Genomic DNA, 23,170 nt, shown 5'->3' with positions numbered 1-23,170 from the left:
CAGATGGTTGAGGGCCCTGGTGTATTTGGACCTTTTTTTCAGTCGACTGAATTTAATAATATTAACAATCAACGGCAGAAGTTTTGCATCCTTTTGATGCGTCTTCCGAAACTATATTATATTGATCAGTTCCTTTAGCTTTTCCCCAAGTATATTTCCCGGAATGCACGAGTGTCAGATATTGTTCCAGGGTACATAATGAGATTTCACCAGTGTCTTTATAAGTAGAATGTACATGTACTGTTACCGAGTTTAACACTGCCTGATTTTCGGAACTGATTGGCATGGTATCCCCTCGCCAGTCATGCTGTAGATATTTTTCTACTGCCGGTACATTTATCTATCTTTCATCATCATCAACGACGCAACAACTGGTATCCAAGCTAGGCCTGCCTTAATAAGGAATTCCAGATATATTCACCGAGATAAACCAATTCGATAACCTTAAAAGCTGTCTGGGATCCATTGTTTCATCTGAGGCGGGGTCTGCCTTATCTTTTTTTCTACCATAGATATTGCCCTTATAGACTTTGGGATGGATCATCCGCATCCCCCCTCCTCCCCTCCATCGCAATCTAGTGCGCCGGATTTTGTCCACGACCAGACGGTCATGTTGTCGCTCCCATTGCCATCTGTTTCAGCCATCTCGTCCGTGTACTTTGACACGATACAATCTCCAACGAAGTGTTGTGTCGGTAACTGTGTGGCACAGCAAGCGAAAGTGGCAGTGGATAGGTCACGATTTGGAAAACCTGAAAAGAGCAGAAGCACATTTCGGAGAATTGGCGTGGTAGGTGCGTTATGCCCCATCTAGATTATATAGGCAACCACATAACTACTGGGTACTTCAGCAAGTTAAGTAGTATTGCTTTGTTTATCGAAGTTAGTAGTGACAGTGATGACCTCCAAGACACTGTGTGTTTGTGTTTGGTATTTGAGGGCAGATATAACTGTCGCTACGATTTTTCAGAATACTTTGTTTACTTTTTGATTTCTTTGAAATTAAGAGCATACATACATCAATAATCTGCTCCTTCAAGCACAATGTTGACGTTGCAAGTTGGTATGACCGAACATTTTCAAGACCCCATCACACTGAACTCGTGGTCGCTTAGTTCCGCGGGCCTTAACCACCCCTTTTACAAAATTATAGACAAATTAGTTTTACTTATATCCTTAATGGATAACTACCCCAACAACTCGATGCTTAGAGTCGCTCTTCTTAGTTGCAGAAAATGACGACCCTTCAAACGATTCGATGGAACAGCCGATTAAAATTCCGTGCCAATCGTCAGAAATCTCCAGAAGTTTCATGGCTCCATGGAGCATACCAAGCTATTACCAATGGTTTAGTTTACTGACTTCAAACAAAACAGAATTGAACAATATTTTCGAGTTTCCGTAGCCTCCATTAACAAAGGTAGTACCGGCTCGCTTGGGCATTTTGCTATAAGGGTACCTAAAGGAGGGCCACACAGATCAAAATTTCTCAGCCACGCCCTTGTGACAGTTGGTACTCAGTGGATTTCGGTGGGTCACATAAGTTGGAAGTCGTGGGAATCCATCGAATATTGATATTCTATCTAGTGGCAGAGTGAAGACATCGACGAATTTCTGGTTTTTGAGAGATTAGAATCTTGTCTCCAAAATGGAACTAGACCAGTAAGAAGTCCCCATTCAAACCCTGACCATACCCAAGGTGACAAGCCCAAAGATATGGCATGTACTGTCCTCTTTTGGAGAGGCTGGATTCCTTTGCGGACATATGGATGACAGATCAGTGTATCGAGGGTAGCTGGAAAGCATTGGTCTATTGATTGGGATTGCGATGACCCCGGCAGAATGACAAGTAGATGTCGTATTAGTCCCACCTATAGCTGTGGCCCATTCTGCTTCACTACAAGTTTATAACAGGGTAACTTATCAGAAGGTTTGACTCTTTTATTGATACCTGTGTTAATTCTTCCTCCATTTTCGTAGGAAAAAATGCCAAGAAGCCTATCCTGGAAACATGGAGTTGCAACCGAATTGATTGATAGTCCTTTTTACAATGTAGCGGCGTAAAATGATTATCGGATCCCATTGATTACATATTGAAATAGGGAAGTAAAGCATAATCTGATCGTTCTTCCTTTAATTTCATTCGACAATCGAATTTAATTATTAATCTTAGTAGACAGAAATTATCTTTGATTTGAGTGGGATATTGAGCAAAACAAGGAGTGCTATAGCTGGGAATTTACCTCCAGCATGATCTTAAATATGGCATGCTTTGCGTTACCTGACAAAAAAAAATGCTGGTAAGGCAGGTTTACTTTTTTCCATTTTACTATAGAATTTCATTTGTATTTAAATTAATTTGATTAGTCAAGCGTAACTCCCAATAGTATCTATAACTCGAAGTATCTTTTTTTTAGCTTAACGCTGTGGAGCACTTTTTTTTTCGTTCCAAACCGTCCATACTATCAAATAGCTCCATATATTCAGGTTTATATATCATCACGTCATGGACATGAAGTTATGAATGAAAAAACTGGACAGAGTTATTTGGTCTTTATCATATTTATAAGCGTGTATGATTATACAAAGACCGGGTTCTTTTTTATCGTAGAAAAAAAGCCCCCAGTTGACAAGGAATGTGGCCATAGATTATGCGACATCCGATAATACTTTATATGTGACTCATGTACCCGAGGAATGAAGCCATAGAATTTCGTTAGAATTTATGTCGTTTCAATTAAAATTTATTGAATTTGGGAAAGTACGTAGAGAAGATGGTCGATCTATTTTATATGCTCCATGTGCGGACTCAATGATAAAGATGTTGGAGCATATTTAGGCCTTGTAGAGAAAAGACGGTGCTCATATTCCTTTCGATAGTAGCCATAGTATCATGGTGTTGTGTGTGGACTGCAGTGCCAGAACAGAATATGTTCTATAACATTTCCTGTTGCTCAAAAACTAGATCTTCAAGAATCGTGACTAAATTGGGATTAGAGCTTGTTTAATATATACTTTGAATAGCGCGTTATTTGACACCTTTGGACAATCTATTTATGTTGACAAGAAGGTTTGAAAATAATTTGTTGGACCCCTTTAACGATTGAACAAATATTCATGCAGTTTTTAAGGCAATTAATCGATACCATTCGGAGAGTTGTCCCATAAGAACCGCCATTTAAATAGCTAAGAGCAGACGTCAATGCGAACTTTTTGGTGTTAAGAAACGCAACTCTGTCTCATCAGAATTCTAACCTAAGATCAAACCAATCTCCAGATTCAGTATAACTGAAAGGTTTTAGGATAAAAGAATGAATGGGAATTCCGTCGCCCGTTACTTTTAAAAGTAAGTAATACACAGGAGTACATCGAGGGTGTAACCTACCTGCCATCAGGTTCAATGAATGAAATGGCCTTCCAGCAAAAATGCTGAATAAAGGGGGGAAGGGGGTGGTTCTCAGTATTTAGACCAATCTAGTAAACGGGAGAAGGACCGCACCAAGGACAAATTTTAGTCATATTGACACGAAATAGGTGCTAGAATATCGGATTGCGACTGCATCTCCTTAAGGGGGAGTAGGGTTTTCAATTTTTTTTCTCGAATTCTTGTTTTTTGTCTCAAATGAATGCATAATATCTCAAGAATGTTAAAGATCTAACCAAAGATGCCCTCCTTGAGCGATGTGTCGGAGGCTTTTCCCAGAACAACAATGAGAATTTGAACCAACTTATTTGGGAAAATCTCACCAAAACACTTGGGTGGAACCTCTGTCTTCAATGAAGGTGCTTTTGCTTATCTAACCTTCATGCAAGACGTGGGAATCAGTAGTGGACCAAACCCTAATGAGCTGACTCCATACGTATAGGCCGAGCAGAGGAGGTGCTCCAAAACAAACAAAAGAAGGCAGGATTCATCGTAGACGGAAGCAAGAAGATGCTTTAGACACCATGGATGATTGCAACATCTTTTATGGACCTGGCATCGTTGATTCAGTGTGAGGTAAGCCGATAAAACCCGCTTGTGAACGTTTAATCCCAATTTCAAAGCCGGTGCCCCTCATAACTTCAAAACAACTGTATCGATCGTTTTGAAATTTTGAACACTATTTCTGTACATAATTTACGAGGTAACGCTGAAGACTTTTTTTTTCAAATTTCTTAATATTTTTCATTTTATAATAACAAATTATTCGATTTGTTCACAAAAAATCGCGTTTTTTTCCTTCAAAGTGTTCCCAAGCTACCACGCACCCATCAGGAGCAAGCCCGTCTCAAGAGCAAAGACCAAAATAGAGATCCGTTTAGAAGAAACATATTTTACGTACTCATTTGTGATCCGACCGTTACTACTTTTATTTTATACAATGTGACATTTAAATATAACACTCTCCTCCAACAACTTTTTGACCGTAAGCGGCCCTAATCCCTACACCTGCTTACTATTAACAATGCCATTTTTCAACAAAGTTACGCCCCTCCTAATCCTGTTGGCGTTGATATACCAACAGTCTTTAGATCAAGAGAAAGAGGAAGAACACCCAACAGTACCTCCATGGAGTCCGTAGAAACCATTGTCACGTATAAAGCAGATTCCTGCTCCGCAACGTTAGCAAGAGTTTAATTAAACGCATCCTGGGCCTCATCAGATGCAAGTAAAAGTACTTACGAGGTTGTCCCACGGTTGGTATCCTCGATGCCTACAGACAGCCGGGTTCGACATTCACCGTACGCGCTCATTGACTACTACTATATCCTAATTCAGTGACTTTAAGACCACAACAATTCTGACAGCCTTCCAGTGTCCAGTGTGTCTTCCGCTTTCACCAAACAAATGCTTTTGATCTCCCGCCATTTTGTTAGTAATGGTAAAATTTCCACCAAATCTGCCACTTTCATTGTCCATATTATGCTCTCTGCAGATCAAAAAATGCATTCTCCAAATAAGCTTAAGTGGACAAGGGGGTTCTTCATTTATTTTCAAAAAATGGTAAAATACTATGACGAAAGTCACTTTTGGAATGTTCCGCGGGAAATAAAAATTGAGGAGGTTCGCCGGGAAGGAGATTTGTCTAAACCTTGACAAAAGAGCAAACGAAGTTGATCTACGAATTAATGAAAACAGGACGCGAAGTCGCAAAAAAAAAAAATACATCGACAGACAAAATATAACAATTGACGAGTACAACCTACAAATGGGTGTGTATATATACACTTGGTTGCTCTTCATCCCTTGGTTAGGTATAGCGCGTCAACCATATCTATGCGGTACCGTTCACGGTTACCTGAAATGCCCTTCAGCACTCCCCACGACTTCCCTCCTTCTACTATTCTGGGCCAAGTGTCCTTGGGGCGACCCATTCGTCGGTCACCTTAGAGGAATGGATTTCGCCCCTCTTTAATGTGCTATCCACTGCCACTTCTATCTTCCGATCACAGTGAGTTCAGTCCAGTCCAGTCCAGTCCTCTCTTTCTAAACCCACAGTCATTTGGCCAAGGTTCATGGCCCAGTGAGAGAACAAACAGATATCATCAGCGTAGCCGGGTTGTTTATAGAAAGAGGTCATCGTCCATTGAATTCCTCCACGTCCACTGGACAGGGCAGCAGGTAGAACGTCACCGATAACAAGAAGAAATAATATCGGTGACAGGATACAACCATCCAAATGGTGTGGAGGATGCTCCGCAGAACATAGATAGGAGAGACTTAGAGTGAAGCACAAACAAAGAGCGGTACGCCATGTAAGATAGTATGACCTCGTCTATTGCTGAGTCTGAAGCATTGCAGGAGGCATTCCAAAGCGTGAAATAGGTCTTGTTGAGGAGAGTATGCCTCACTGATGAGCCTCTCCTGGAGGCAGGGGTCCTACTAAGATCAAAGAAGACTGAGATAAATAACCACGAATTGCATAAAATGATAACCTAATATGACCCTGATAGAGGGTGGCGTTTCACTTATCGCAGGCAAGAATGGAAGGGTATTTTCTCTACGGCTGAGGAATGGTTTACGTAGAACCATTGTATTAGCCCTATAATGAAAATTCTTACCTATAAGGAGCCTTAGTGGTTTATGATGTTTTTGTCGATTGAGGAATTGAAGCCGAAATCATAGAAGACCTCCATGGAATCAGTCTCACCTCGGCATTGACTAACCTAACATAATTTCGCCCTGGTCCACAACAAACACGCAGTACAGGTTTACTATCTCCCTCTCAATTGTCCAGATTTTCAGGGTAGTTCCATAAGATTTTTGCGTTTATTGGATTTCAAACTTATAGTGAACAAATTATGGTCAATTTTCGAGGTTCAGTGCCTATGCTAAAAAATGCAAGAATTGCTGAAACAGTCGAAATAGGACCGTCTGCCACTTAAAAGCGTACATAAAACACGTTTGAAAGTTTGCACCAATGCTAAGGGTAGCCCGCGTGGCGAACTATCTTACCGATCTTACCGATGCTGAGGGACTATTTGAGGAACCGCACCCTGCTCTATGAAACACTAGAGGGTCAGAGTAGGATGGAGGCTACGTCGGGGGTAGCACAGGAATCCATCCTAGGGCCGGACCTCTGAAACGCTACCTATGATAGTCTACTTAAACTCGACATGTCAGAAGAGTCGCGACTGGTCGGTTATGCAGATGATGTCGCGGCGCTTCTTGCTGGACGCACTGTCGAACAGGCGCAAAACAGACTCATCATATTGGTGTGACGGGTAAGCGGATGGATGACTACTCATGGTTTCAACCTTGTACTGGAAAAAAAACCGAAGTAGTCATCTTGACTAAAAAGAGAGTTCTGACCCTGCGTTCCTTATCGTTCGGCGAGTCCATAATCGAGTCAAAACCAGCGGTAAAGTACCTCCTCCTGTAGCGAACAAGGCTACAGGAGGAGTTTCGGCATTAAGTAGGCTAACGGCAAACATTTGGGGTTCTACGTCTAGCAGGGGACGTCTCCTGATGAGTTCAACGCAGTCCGTCCTGCTTTACGGCGCAGAGATATGGGCTGACGCTCTTGGCAAGGAGGTATATCGTAAACGTCTCGCGCAAGTACATAGACGGGGAGCTTTGCGGGTGGCGTCTGCCTACCGTACTGCCTCTGAACCGGCCGTGATGGTGATCGCGGGAGTGATCCCATTTGCCTTTCTTGCTAAGGAGCGTCAAGCCATATACAAGCGCAAGGGAGATGAGCCAAGGGAGGTTGTTGCTCGTGAAGAACGACTACGCAATCTAGGCAAAATGAAATTAGAGGCAGGTGGACTGCACGACTCATCGGTGCGTGGTTGAATCGGAAGCATGATGAGACTGACTATTTCCTTACCTAATTTTCAAGTGGGCATGGAGGTTTTCTGTCTTACCTGCACAAGATTGGATTGGTTCATCACACTTTTTTGTCTTGTGGAAGGTGGGATGGGGTTCGTCAGCAGCTCTACTTAAACACAGGGGATCTCTCTCCAGACAACATTGTCGAAGAGATGCTGAGGATTGCTGACAGGTGGAGTCGTGTTGCCCATTACGTTCGGGTCCTTCCCGTTGCTAAGAAGATAGAGCTCGACAGGTGGAGGAACCGGATGGCAGGGGGTTTTTGAACTGACAGTTCTCTGATTTGAAGGCTCCGCAAGGCGGGAGAGTTCGGAGACTAGCCCGAAGTAATGTGACAAACGGTTCCAGGCTAGCTCTCTGACGACGGGGAGGTGTTTAGTTGGTAGTCCGACGACGTACCGAACGGGGAGTCCAACACTGTGTGTGTAAATGCATTCACCTACCCTTCCCCAAAAAAAGTGTTGTTTTGAATATTCTTCCCCCTGACTTTGTTGCTAAGCTGGATTGTAATAAAGCCAGCATATCTCGAAATATTTAGCATTGAATGAGGAAGTAAAACACAACATTAAAAAATTTATCAAATTCAACGATATCTGACACAACAGCCTATGTTGAAAAATTCCGATAAAATCAACAAACAAATGTGTCAACATAAAACATCCCCGACGGGTTGAGCTACCGAAAACTCCCATAACATGCATTTTGGGAAAAAAACACAAATGAAATTTGTCACAAATGGATATGAAAATTATTTTTAGATAATCCCCGAAACTGGAACCAGTCAGGCTATAAAACTTGGCCGCATCATGGGGGAGATGATCTTAGACTCGCATGGTTTTTTCCCTTAGGTTTTCCATGTGTCAGAACGTTTGAAATCCTAATTGCTGGATTATAATGGAACACCCTCGTTTTTATCGGCGGTCCTTAATGAGAAACACTTCAGCCTGTTAAACGCTTGTCTGTATGTTTCATGATTTAGTATTGTGGGTTTTTTTATGTCTCCTAAATTTGAAATAATCGCCCGGGAGCCAATACGTCATACCAACATAGTATCTAAGATTCTTTTTCTGGAGTAATTGTTAAGACGTCTTTCTTGGACATGATCGAGCTTTTCGCTTTCTTGTCGTTGTTTTTTATTGATATTCTTTTCGATCGGTTTAGGCAGAAAAAAAGTTTGGTAATGATTTATTTATAGAAGGTTGGACAATGTCTTCTTGGAGCTGGTCATGGCGTTCTGTTAATTAAGAAAGAAAAACATACCGCACTTGGTAACGTCGATTAAAACATGTCCACTTATACGGGTCATTTATTTGTGTAAATGGTAGAATAAAATGAGCCAATATAGTCGGAGATAGAGAATTGAGTAATAAAACGAAAATAAAATAAGTTTTGAATTATGTAAGTCCCCAATAGGTTGAAAAATTTTAGATGGATGATCTAATTTGAAGACACGGAATGAGTGAAGAATGAAAGATTCATAGCCAATTCTTGCTAATGATGCAGCATATTTTGGGCTATGCTAGAAATTTCCACAGTTTCACAGTTGGAGATATCGGCAGACCAGGAAAAGTTGTAGAGATTTGGAAAAAAAAGTGGGATCATCATTTGGCATCTATAGAAATAAGTTCTGTCAGTCAAACAAATCTTTATTTCTCACGAGGTAATAAACCGAAAAGTACACCATTAGAAGAGGGGAAACATAGAGCTTTCAAACCAAACCAAAAAAAAAATTATTTCCGAGTTGTCACCATTTTGACAGATGCAAGATTTTACCTTGGACGATCCTACTTACTAAAAAACTAAAGGGGCGCTGGTGGCTGTGGCCGGTGGTAGGTCAATGAGAGAATCCATCGAGAACTCCCTGCAACATTGAGCACGTATTCAGAATGGTGTACTTCTGCATGGTTTGAACCAGACTGTGCCAAAGTCCCAGGACATCAAGGGAAGCCGTGAGGGCTTTAGGTACAATACCTGTAGCTGACAATATTATGGAAACTACAACCACCCGCTCGAGATGCCAAATTCCAGTGGCTCATAGTTCACCTTCTTCTCCACGTATTTCCGTTCGATGTTGCAACATTAATTATATACGCGGAGCGACCCGTCTTGCCAACTAACAGTACGTCAGGCTTGTTACGTAGAGTATAGCGATCAGTCAGAACTTACCGGTTCCAATACATGCTGGAAGGAGAACTATCAAGTACTGCTTGCGACTAATATCGGTAAACCGGACATGTTCCCGTGATCAGCCCGTGCTTGTATGCAAGGTTTTGATGGATAACCCTACATACAGCATTATGCCTAGTGATGTATTGAACCGGTGCCATAACAGTACAGCCAGAAATGAGATGGTCCAACGTCTCTAACGCCGAACAACACACTCTGCACTGGTTGTTCTCCACCCGTTCTTTCATGATGAGCTTTTTATAAGCTCGCGTGGCGACCACGCCGTCCTGAATGGCACACATGAACCCCTCCGCCTCGGCAAAGAAATCCCCAGCACACAGCCATCTGTCCGACAAATGCAAATCAACAAAGGGCTACCAAAGACAATTCACGTGTTTACCGTGCATTGCCTTCGACTTCCATTCATCGATTCGCTCTTAGTGCGACTTCACCACAGTCAGAGGATTGAAAGATCGATCCTTCAAGTTAAGTGGTGTCAGTCCACAGTCTGCCTTACAGACAGCCGCATGCAAGGGAATCACCTGCTCTTTGCTGTAAAAATAAGTGCGCAGCGAGTTGACTTGGCGATGATTTTGTGCCGCCACGTCAACCACGCCCCTACCTCCGATGTCACGAGGTAGGTTCATCCGTTCCACGGCAGACTTTGGATGATGCATTCGGAATTTGGACATAGTTGTCCGTATCCGCCGCTGGACGTTTTCCAGATCGGTCTTCGTCCACGGCAATATTGCGAATGCATAAGCCAGTGAAGGGATAGCGAATACATTCAACGCGCTTATTTTATTCTTCCCCGAGAGAAGCGATTTCAGTACCAGGAATTCGGACAGCAGACCATCCTTCAGATCACCAACTCGAGCATGGGTTCCTTGCAGAATTCCTAGGTACTTGTAGAAGTCTGTCTCAGTCATAGGTTCGATGTGGAGGTCACCAATGCTATGTCCGGGGTGCGGCTCGTAATGGCCTTTGCGCATGGCTTGGATTCGACACTTGTCTAATCCAAACTCCATCCGAATATTACGACTGAACAAGTCTATTATTCACGACAGACTTCTAAGATGGTCGTCAGTACCAGCATACAGCTTGATGTCATCTAAGTACATCAAGTGCGTCAGTTTGCAAAACCATACCCTCGAGCAGCATTCAGTACCCTTGAAAGGGGGTTCAGTGCCATGCAAAACCAAAGGGGACTCAACGAATCCCCCTGGAAGATGCTCTTCCGTATACGGATGGGCTGTGAGGTATTAGGACCCTCAGATGTATGCACTGATGAGGTGGTATGCCACCCTTCCATGACTGTCGCCAAATGCTTTATTAGTTTCGGATCAATGCGATACAGATGTAGGACTCCCGAGCACAGTCGACGTGCTGTTGTTTCCGGATTTTTGAAGGCATGTGCAGCAACCAGCACGGATAAACCTTGCCTTGGTAACCTAACTTTTCTTTCAAAATTCTACCAATCGAAGCTTCAGAAGTCTCGGGAATTTCAGCAGCCAATTGCCGAATCGTGAATCGCAGATCTTGGAGCATGATTCGCTCAATTTTCACCACAACATCGTCGAAAATCGACGGCCTCCCACTCCGTTGTTCGTCGTGGATGTCCTGGCGTTGGGAACCTTATTTTTGGAATAACGCTCGTAGACAAAGCAGAATTCGCAAACTGTAATTTGAACGTCAGACCGTATGTCATTGCTGTGTTTGCTAATGAGGTCTTGGAGTATTGGTAAACTCCTGCAAATTTCTCTTTACTAAAAATTGGCAGCGTGGCCTTTTCTTCACAGTCGACAATAAACTACTGCCAAATATTGGCTGGTTTTTTGAAGGAACACTTTTTTGCGATGTTAACTCAGCCCCTTAAATGAAGCATTGACTTAGTTATGTAGTTCGAACTGAATTCTAAAATGCACAGCGTAAGCATTGATATTTCTGATTGGTGGGTTACTTACAATTGACGTTTGTACAAAGAGGGAACGGAAGGGTTCCGAAAATTGCACAATACTACATACGGCGACCGTAAAAACTAGGTATTTCTGGGATGTCCTGCATGTATTCCGACTAAGGAGTTGGCTTATATGATGGTGGATTATGTCAGGGAAGAGTTTACCAAAATGTCTGAAAGCAACATTCTCCAACGAAATAACAAGCGGAACAGAGCCGACGAGTCATGAACTGCGAATCCCTTCAGCGACTTGGTCAGCAGCCACTTACATGTGGTGGTGGCGGATGGGTAATTCCGCTAGCGGCAAGCTAGCGCCGGAGTTGTGGACCAGTGTTGAGGCCAAGCTATTGGGGATGGTCGTTGAGAATTTCCTGGGCGCCGAAGGCAAACACACGGGATCCATTTCATGCTTTGATTCCTCTCAGGTGGTACGACGAGATTCCCAGGAGACCGGTCGCTTGTATATGGTTGCCGGAGATCCGCATGGATAAGGACCAGCTCGTCCAATCTCTGCGCCTTCAAAACCCCAGGATTCTCATGGATGAGTGGGTTGTTATCAAGGAGAAGCAATCCTAGACAAACCGCCAAACTTTTCTACTCCGTATAAACGGAGAGTGCCTGGAGGCACTGGAAAAGGTCGACTATAAAGTGTGGTTCGTAGTCTGGAACGCAAAGGTAGCTCTGCAAAACCGAACGACGACCTAGATCCAACCGATGTCGTCGAAGAGCTGTCGAAAGAGGTGAGTATCGACGGTCCGACGGGGACTGACGACAGTGGCAGGACACCAACCTTCCATTTCCCCAGCTCGGAGAACTGTGACGATTGGGAGGAGGTCCTTGATATTAGAATAATAACCGACAATGGCATTTTTAGGCTGGAGAACTGGAGAGTGTCTGATCAGGGATCCTTCTCAAATCACAGTTGGATGTTTTTTACTCTAGATTTCGCCGCAGAAGCCTCCAAACCCTTCAGGAAACCCTGGAGGATTAACTGGAGATAGTTTGGCTAGTAATCAAGAAACACCCTCCAATGCACAAATTAGCAAGATAAGCACGATAGACGAACTGGAGTCAAATGTCGGGGCTCTTGAAAAGGCATTCGACACTGCCTTTAAAGTCCCGTACCCTACTAACTCCAGCAAAAAACACTCCCACCGGAATGATGATCTCTCCAGCCTCAGGAAGCTGATCAGGGAAATCTGCAAAGTCTACTACAGGCATAAACATTGGCAGCCATACAAGGGCTGCCTGAAGAAGTATAAGTCAGCCATCATGTCCAACCGAAACCCGAAAAAGGCGGTCTTGGTTGGACTATTGTCAGAACATCGAAAGCACCAGGGAATCCACGAGACTGAGCAAGATTCTGTCCAAGAAACATAGGAGCCCATCCTTTCTTAAAAAGTCAGAAGGCTCCTGGATGAAATCTTCTGGTGAAACTTTGGAGCTGCTGGTTCAGACACACTTTTCCGCCAGCGAGGAGAACTGTGAGTTATAGCATTGCTTGGAGGATGGTTCTCCGGATGTACAACGCTGTGGTGTGTCCAATTTTAACATACGGCTCTATTGTATGGTGGCAGGCTTTGAACAAAAAATACAATAGAACGAACCTTAATAGGATTTAAAGAACCGCTGGGGCTCTGTAGCGTGCAGTGCCCTCAGACTACGTGAGTCCGGATGCTGGTCAGCGAAGTCCTACGGCCACAGGAACATTATAGACGAGGTACCTCGGGAAATCTGGACATTCCCCACGGATTATGCCACACGCAAGTTGGAATTCGCGAGAAACTTTGCTGTGGACTTTCCAACCAGGGCAAAGTGGAAGATTGGCGGCGTGTTGCAAGGTTATGACACAGTATTCTTTACCGATGGTCTGTGGAATGGGTGCGGGGGTTTTCTCGAATACACACAGTGTATCCGAGCCGTATGGTCTCCCAGGTTTTGCCAGTGAATTCCAAGTGGAAGTACTGGTGATGCTGGAAGTCTATCGATGGGTGGACCCGAGCCCCAAGCTCAACATAGCCATTCTGACCGACAGTCAAGCGGCCATTAAGGCCTTGTACTCAGGTGCGACATCCTCCAGGCTGGTGGGGCAGATATTAAATCTTTGGCTAACAAAAAAGGGCGACATGACCGACATATTGGAGAAAATCAATAGGGTGTACATCACAACATAAGCGGGCCAGGGTACAATAGAGAAACCGAGGGAACAATTCATACTCAACTATGTTATCAACAGATTCAATGAACATTTTACCCAGGAACAGCTTTCACTTCTCAATACAGCCTTGAACTTCACCATAAGAGAAATCGTAATTGCCATCGAGGCAGGAATCAAATATGTATCATAAGAAGAAAAAGCCGACACCCAGAAAGAAATTGGGCGACTACTCACCCCCACCAAGCGAATGGCCACAAGGGAAAGAGCATCGTCCAACCATCACAAAACCATTAAAGAATTAAAAGAGAAACCCGTTTTCTACTTACCAGTAGACAAAGGAAACGCAGTGGTCATCATGGAAAAAGGAGTATACGACGACTTAGTACTCCAGAAAATAGAAGAAGGTAACTTTCACGTCATCAAGAAGGACCCTCTGCCAGACTCCGTTAAAAGGAGAAAGCAGCGAAATTGAGAATGCCTAACCCATCTTTGCTCAGAATCAAATACCTCAACACATAAAGAAGGCAATGAGGTTGGACAGATAATCGTAGCAACGAATTCACTGATCCAAAATATTGCGAAGTGGCTCTTGGAAGAAGTTAAAAGGTTAGACTTAAAAATAGGAAAACGAGCAGTGGCAAACAGCTGAGAAGTCATTGCCAGACTCAATGAGGCCGGGGGGATACAAAGTGATGAAATATTAGTATCCTTCGACGCGCTGCTCCCAGGACACGAAAATACATCCGAATGGAGGAAGAAGGCTAAACTGTATAAGAAATTGGCCTTCACGTGCGTGAGTGTATTTCACACTCAGGAATAAATTTTATAAAACAACCTCCGGGGCAACAATGGGCAACCCTTATCACCGCTGCTATGCAAGGTATTTATGGAGAACCTGGCGGATGAACTCGAGCCCTCCTGAGATTCTGGAGCAGATACGTGGATGGGGTATTAGCAATTATCAAAAAGGAAGAAGCAGGAACAATCCTCGTCAAATTCAACCTGGGACACAGGAACATCGATTTCAAAATGGAGATCGAAAAGGAAGGGGAGATCCCGTTTCTAGACTTAAAAATAATCCGGGAAAAAGGGGATTTTGGATTCGACATCTACAGGAAACCGACCCAGACAACGAACCATCACATACACCTCAAACCATGATTTCCACCATAATCTGGCGGCATACAACTTTATGATCCACAGGATGGTCACAACGCCGCTCAACGAGGAGAGAAGAAATAAAGAAATGAATTACATTCTGGAAACTGCCAACAAAAATGAATACAACAGGAACCTCATCGAAAAGACGCGCTGCACAGTCTGGGCGACACGCTCAAGGTACAGTCAATGTCTTGCTGACAGCTGTCAAGAGCGGGGTTTACTCGTACTACTTAGCAGTCGTAGGCTTTGGATGGCGAATGCTTACCAGCTGTGCCAGGCTAAGGAGGATTTGGCCCGCTTATAACATAGCCCGATCACGAGAGGTCCTGTGCAAGACGCGTGCAAATGCATTCATGATTACGGCGGTCTGCACGGGGCACTGGCCCATATGGGACCATGGCGCCAGGCTTGACATACCCTATAATTCGTATTGGCGAAGCTGCGGAGAATGGGGAGAAGCCCTCATGCACCTCATGCAATTGTCCAGCTCTAGCTAGAGTCAGGCTACAGACATTGGGAGAGCTGCTTTTCTTCGTGAATGCTACGTGCTGGGTCTGAAGATCCGAGCCGGTTTGACTACGCTTCCCTGCTCTCATAACAGCAGTCACGGTCTTAGGAGTTTGGGGTATCAAAATGGCGCACACAGCGCTAATTGGGCTCCGCGTAGCGGCCACTGATACCTGCCTACCCTACATATTTCGTAGGAGCTTATTCAGTATTTTCCCTATCGCCCCGTATATGTTATACGACTTCAGAGGAACCTTTTTCCTCTGCTCACGTCTGGCTAGTATATCATCAACTACTTCAAGTACGATAATTCAAAAAGTGAGAGTTCAACAAACTCCCGAAGCGGAAATCTATAAAAAAAATTACAATCTTTAAATTGCCAACAGTTCACCTTATTTGGAATACCAAAGAGATAACGTCCGATAGGACAGGAAGAAGCATTGAACGTCAATGAGACATTTTGGCGCCCACTAGCTTCCAAGCCATTCGCCAAGTTCATCGTGTCCAGCTTTGCCCATTTTCTTGGCTTTGTCTTGAATTTATCATTGAATCAATATTCAAGAAGCATCGGCTGACCATGAGCATGAACTTGAAATGCACTCGCCTCGCACAATCTGTGTATACCAGGCCAAGCAAGGGAGCACAGAATTGATAGTGCCATGATAGCGACTTGGATTGAATTAAGCTATTTGGGGAGACTCAAGATGCTTTCAGCAATACTGAGTGTGCCCTTGATATGCAATTGAGTGCATTCGCTTGGGGAGTTAAGGTTTCGTTCAGGCGTTGATCGTGCCAATGATATAAATCACGCTTCGACCGTTCGCTGTAAGCTGTGGGGAATGGACCCAGTTGCGGTTGGAACAAGCCATCAGAACTGACCTTGGCGCTTTATCAGCCCCGTGGCTTTTGTAATGAGAACGGCTTATCAGCGTAAGACCTCGGAAGCTTAAGACAATGGCAACAATGAATGGTATGTTCTCGTTGTGATGTTTTTTGAATAATAACAATTTGTTTTTGGTCGAATTTGTTTTGACTGACAGAGTCGGCAATGACTGATTTCTTTAATAACAGATAAATGCTTGCTGATTTTGATAGTAACATATTAAGAGCAACAAATGTGAACGACTTTTAAGGCTCGTTATCTGTGGAATTTGCTGAACTTACAATCAAACCAACGCCTCTAGCTCTCCCAATGGCCAAAAAACTGAAGCTTCTCCAAAAGACCTTGCACCAAAAGCAGCTCCCATTTCTCAGGTGGATCACTACGCACCCATCTATAAATACAGGTTTTTTTTTGTTTCCATGACTTAATTTAGCAAATTTTCACCACATAAAAGCTACATGTTTTCCGGCAGCAAACCATAAACTATTACCTCATGTTAGACCATGGTTAATCCACGTGTGTACGACAATAGAGTAGTGAATCCATGAACGCACCGGCAAAATGGATGCGGTTGCCTGTTGGAAGCATCTTAAAGTGCTATTGACTGCTCAGCAAGATTTGATGGTTCAACGCTCCATTGAGATTTCGGGTTCAGAACTATGCAGAAGGTAGTAGTCCCCAGTCCCCCAGTTCGAGTGACTCCACTACCGAAAAATACTTTTAAACGATCTTTTTTCCATCGACTGGTATCTGGTGGATTGGCCAAGAAATTCGAGTTGTTTTACCAGTCTTGTATCTTGTATCTGGTGAGTATGTAGGTATGTGCATAAATGGTTTTATATTTTACACAAGTAAACTAATTAGGGGATTCAAAGATAATAGCGGTCAATTGGCTGTGAAGGTGTACCATGGTCTCAGATTTTGCTTGTGTTGAGGAGCTGAAGAAGTCGAAATGGCGAAAAAATTGATGATGGCGAAGAAATTTATATCTTGATTATGGTTTAGCGCTATTTAATTAATTTTCAGCTTTTGTAAGATATCAGGGTGTATTGCAGATTTGGTGCATGGACAGCTGAATCCATGTTGGTAAGGAGAAAAACTAAGAAAATTAGTTTTTAGACCGAAAAATAATTGATAAACTAGTACTCATATTTTCAAAGATCTTAGCATTAAAGCAGGGAACTGGGGGTATTATAGAAGAACTATTGTAACTTTCTAGCAATTACTTAAAAAGGAAGATCTACATTGTTAGATGGTCTATTAATTTAGAAGGGAAAAAGACCAGTCCTCCGAGCCTCGATATGGGAACAAAAATCGAACTGCTCCTTCAAGTTAACTTACAACCCGTCATCAGTAGATACTCCACGAAAAGTACTTTAAAAAGATACAAAATCTGCAAATGCCTACTACTGTAATGCAGTCCAAAAAATGAAATTATTATAATTGACTATCGGTTTATATAATTTCCGAAAGTGACAAGGCATCAGGACCCTTTACCATAAATGAACAAAGTTTATGCGATTCGCTACAGAGCTAGTATATATAGTAAAAGAACGCCCATGCCTCGACTAAAGACCAGGAGGAGGGGGGACTACAGGGTGAATCTTGCCTGTCAGAACCTTCTTCTTTACCCTTACCGGGAAGAGCAGGAGAAAGGGAAGCTTGTGACTTGGACGCTACTGGTTTAACGCCGATATGCGGAAATGGATCCAAGCGGCACGGACATAGTCAACCTGGAAAGGCCCCAAGTCGGCGGCAGAAGAGGGCACTACGAAGGAAGATGAAGCACCTTTGGAATGAGGACATGGACGCAGGTGTACCAGTAGGTGCGATAACATCCAGAGAAATTGGACGCAAGAAAGCAGAATCTCCGGCGGAAGGTGGGGATAAACTGGATACCCCGGCGAGATCTACACTGGACGCACCAGACTCTTCTGTCAGTGGTAATGCGCGCAAGAAGCGTAAGGCCAACATATCTGTTGTGGCCAACGCTTTATTGTGGTCCGCACTGGGACTTACATCCACGTCTCCCGCGGGGATTAGGACCGATGTGCCGGGAGGTGATCAAATCAACGAGATAGATCTCAATGAAGCTGGTCCCTGCCATAGGAATACGGACACGAAGGCGGGAAAGAAGAGGACGCATGCGCAAGCTGCCGCCTCTGTTCTGACTGCTGCCGTGGGAGTTTTTTCTAATAATGGAAAAATGTCAGAGGGAGAATTTACCATCCCCCGGGAATACCTGTAGAACAAAATGCTGGAGCCTGGAATCAAGCCACGATTAAACAATCAAGGTTTCGCGATGGCCGATGGAACCATTTGGAGTGCACTGATGAGGTGGCCTTCAAGTGCTTCCAGCAGGCAATCTCGGCTTTGAGTTCTGCCGGCCGGCTCACTATCGGCTCACACTATCCAAGGAAGGCAGAGGACATCATTCGCATGCTGGGTGAATAGAACCCGGGCATGGACTTTGGACACTGAAGGGTAAAGTTTATGAAAGCCAGGAAGGACAAATCTACAAAGGTGGGGGATTTCTACTTCGTATTCGAACTGGATGAAAAGAGTCTGAATGTGCTCAGGGGAAGTCACTATATGGCCCTCTAGTTTTTCCTAGACTAATGGTCTGCAGGATGAGATGAGACTTTTCATGGATGGGAACTGCGGCAACTCCAAGTGCGGCTTTTCTTAGCGAAATCACACACAAGGAGAGCGAGTCTCTGGTGGTACGATGTGGGGGAAACCCCGTCACACGCGGACCGCGGCATACGTTTCTAACTATTTTCCATAACACATTAGACTAAGTTTATGTCGAAAAATATAAAGATTGGCGTGTTATTAAGAACACTTTTCTTTTGTTATTTAAATTAAATGGTAATTAAAATTATTTTGTTTTATAAATTACAATATTTAAATCTACTAACAAATTATTTGAACATATTTAATTTGCCTTAAACGAACTCCTACGAATACAGCTTTTTAATTAATTAGGATTCGCAGTCGTAGCTAGACATTTTGTCAGTCTTCCCTTTTTTTAAATTTGACATTTTCCGTCCCCTACATGGCACTCTGTTCTTCACTCCTGTAGCGAGGTCTAAACTGAGTGGAGAGCGCCGGTGACGTCATCTGTCCGCTGGTATTCGCAACATTCGAAATAAATTTCGAATGTCGCGAATCCTGCCGCGCTACAGATTGGTGAAATCAACCTGCACCATGCCAAAGTCTCCTCCCATCTGTTGGCAGCGACGCTGACAAAGATGCAGGACTTCTCTGACATTTTCCTGGTGCAAGAGCTTTGGGTTCGATTTAACAGAGCCTGTGGCATTGGATCAGTAAAGGGGGCTAGGAGCTTCTACGATGAAAGTTCCACAATTAAGTAATGAGACTGATTTTATTGCCGCGCTTGTGGTAAACCTGCAACCTTCAAATTCTCTTCCCCTTCTCCGGCATCCTTCCCCTCTCCATTGATATATTCACCATCGCTCCAGCTTGTTTAGTTTGCCTGCTGTGTCGTGTTGAGTAGACGTGTCTTGGTGGTGCTCGTCACGAAAATAGAGAAACGAAATGTAGAGCAACGCATCGCGACAAAATTTTGCGCCGGATTGGGCGAAATAGCTTCGGAAACGTACGCTAGTGCATGGTGATAGTGCTCTTAGTCGTGTCTAGGTGTTTCGATGGCATAACGGGTTTAAGGAGGGGCGTGAAAGCGTGGAAGACGAGGCGTGGAGTGGAAGACCAGTCGAGGTGCGGACTGAAGCGAATGCGCACCCTAATCCATGAAGATCGGCGTTTAGCAATTCGAATGCTGGTCTCGGAACTAGGTATGAACCGTGAAAAAGTCAGACAAATTTAAACAGGCGATTTTGGGATGAAAAAGTTGCGCGTGAAGATGGTTCCAAAGAACCTTTCTGAGGAGCAAAAGCAGCATGGCCGTGGCAGAAGACTGTTTCGAACAAGTGGAAAACGATCCCACGTTGCTTGATCGAGTTATTACAGGCCATGAGAGCTGGTTTTTCCAATACTACCCGGAAACCAAACACCGAAGCTCAGAATGGTTGTCTCCGCGCGCTCCCCGCCCGAAAAAAGCTCGCATGAGCAAGTCTAAGGTGAAAACGATGATTATTACCTTTATTGATAGCCATGGAATCGTCCACAAAGAATTTGTTCCACCGGGGCAAACCGTAAATCAAGTCTACTATCGCCAAGTACTCGAAAGCTTGCGAAAACGAGTCAACAGGGTGCACCCAGAGATTGCTCGTAACTGTATCCTTCAGCACGACAATCCGCCGTGCCACAACGCCCTCGCGTGTCCCAGTATTTAGCCTCTAAAGGGATCGCCATGTTGCAACAACCGTCTTATACACCCGATATGTCACCCTGTGACTTTTTTGTTCCCTAGAACAAAATCGGTGGTCAAAGGAACCCATTTTGAGTCAATTGCGGACATCCAAGCGGCCGTGACTCGCGGGCATCCCAGTGGAGGCGAACCCAGAAACGTTACCAAAAGTGGAAAACGCGTTGGAATCGCTGTATAGCTGCCCAAGGGGACTACTTTGAAGGAGATGGCAGAGTTGTAGAATAATTTTTAAATATACCATTTTTATGGAATCAGTCTCATTACTTAATTGTCTAACATCGTAGAGTAGTGATGATATATAATTCAGTGATGACACCGCCACCACGACTACCTTCTTGCCATGTCTATCATGGACAGATGATACTTTATTAGCGTATAATAGCAACGGGCGCAACTTGCCTAAGCGTAGATGATCGAATCGCGGCCCTAATAAGGGCGGTATAATCCTTGTCAGTGACAGGTATCTACTCAGGATTCAGCGATTAAGTACCTCGAGTCGATGCTCTCAGTCAAAGACGAACTCCACCACAAAATTACTAACCACGATCGATGCACCAACGAACACCATGACATCGTTCTCCCTGTTGCCTTTTATTACCTACCCTACACGATCTGTATTCGCTAGTAATGTTTATTAATCTGGCAAATACTGATATTTCGGAAACCACTTGTTCCCTTCATCAGTGCTACCAAGCCCTAGGCAGACTTGGCAGACTTGTTAGCACTGATGAAGGGAACAAGTGGCACCAAATACCTGGGAACCGGCGGTTTACGAGGAAAAGGCATATTGAAGCAAGCAAGAGATGACCCTTAAAGCAAGTAGTCTACAAATGACTTTTAAACAAGCGCTCTATGTTTAAACTGGAGTACAAAGTCCTTTTGTACAAGGCAATCGTAGACCCCATCTGGACCAGTTATGGGGTTCTGCAGAATATCTAATATAGAGCTATTACAATGGGTGCAATCCACAACTTTGCGTACAAATACACGGGCTCTCAGTTTCTGAAAAACATCCAGCTTCACAGAGATCTCCAGATACCCACAGTCTTCTGTGAGATTGCAGCCAATACCAGCAAATATATGTGCAAGCTGACAACCCATCAAGGATACAAGACAGGATTCTTTGAAAATGCGGGACCCTGCGAGCCCACTATGAAAGCATTTTTTGTCTGAACTAGGAAGTGTCCGTTCTTTCTTCTATTTAGATGATGACACATCGATGCCTAGGAGATGCTCATTCCCAATTAGAAGACGCAATTATTGGTGGAACAGTGAACTTGCAGCCTTCGATCGATTCGCCACAGAGCCAGACGAACGGCTCAGAGGGCAATAAGTAGGATCGATCAAGGGCAAAAGGAGCATGTCTATAACCCACAAGAACCTCAAGCTCACCTTCCAGCGAATGTTTTAACGGGCTCTGCTCCGAAGGAGACATTAATCAGTGGGGTAGCACCTACAGGTCGTCTATCTCCACAGATCACGTGCCCAATTGTTGAAAATAATCCAGGGGTTATTTTCCCAGCAAGAGTACGATACAGACACCTTTCAGCGCTCCCTGAATGTGACGCCGATTCCACCAGTCACCAGGGGCGAGCTGTTGGAGATCCGAAGTCGAAGCCCCGAGTCTAGATGGCATACCGAATAAGGCCCTCAAATTTGCCATCAAATGTAGACCAGATATTTTCGCGGAGCTGTTCGAAGCATGCATGTCGGAGGGTGTTTTTCCTGCACCATGGAAGCGTCAGAAGCTGGTGCTGCTGCCTAAGGCTGGCAAACTTCCAGGGGAATCATCCTCCTGTAGACTCATATATCTTCTATATACTATCCAATTCACGGAAGAAGTTGTACCAGCAAATATTGCGTGGTGGTGACCCTGGATGTGAGGAATGAATTCAACTCGATCAATTGGAACCTTATACGAAAGTCCCTGGCGACGATTGGTGTTCACACCTAACTCACCGCTATTGTCGGTAGCTACTTGCAAAAGTCGACGCTATAGCGTGCAAATACTGATGATACATTGTCTCCGCGGATGTCCCACAGAGCTCTGTACTGGGTTCACTACTGTGAAACATCATATATAATGATGTACTTAACCTTCTGGTTCCGAAGGAGGCCACGGTGGTGAATAACGTCGACGACATAGCACTGGTCCTGGTCGCAAAGCATCTCGAAGATGCTGAGTTGTACTCAAGCGAAGCAATCAGTTCCCATCACTAAGCGCCACAAGACAAATTACGCGATCTCGGGAATGATGACGATTGACATCCTAACAACTGAGATGATGAATAAGCAGATGATAAGCAGATGGTAACAGCAATGGGACCAGTCAGAAAAGGGTCGTTGGACCTCCAGGTTGATCTCTACCATCTGGGAGAGATCAACCGAGAAAGCATGGGGAGGTCAATTATAATCTCATCCAGTTTCTCACCGGCCATGGAGGATACCATCAATACTTGTACAGGCTTAAATTGGACATCTCATCTAATTATCCAAACTGGGGCGGGGTCCCAGAGGACCCAGCGCATGTATTTTTCCAATGTCCTTGGTTCGCGGAAGAAAGGAGGACGAAACTCTAGGTGAAGTGCGATCACTAGAAAATTTTGCGCGGGGAGTGGTAGCTTGCCAGGAGGATTGGGATGCGATCAATTCCGTGATCCATGAAAAGC

The 23,170-nt window shown here is 44.1% G+C and overlaps 1 protein-coding gene across 4 annotated transcripts in view; it reads right to left on the bottom strand.

The window, feature by feature from the left end:
* The window catches only part of LOC119650644, a 405,409-nt gene that overhangs the window by 59,671 nt on the left and 322,568 nt on the right, over positions 1–23,170 (bottom strand). The window lies entirely within an intron of this gene.

Source organism: Hermetia illucens, chromosome 3 (assembly GCF_905115235.1).
Source record: "Hermetia illucens chromosome 3, iHerIll2.2.curated.20191125, whole genome shotgun sequence".
Taxonomy (NCBI): domain Eukaryota; kingdom Metazoa; phylum Arthropoda; class Insecta; order Diptera; family Stratiomyidae; genus Hermetia; species Hermetia illucens.
Note: the sequence above shows the minus strand (reverse complement) of the source record. Positions and strands in the feature narration are given on the sequence as shown.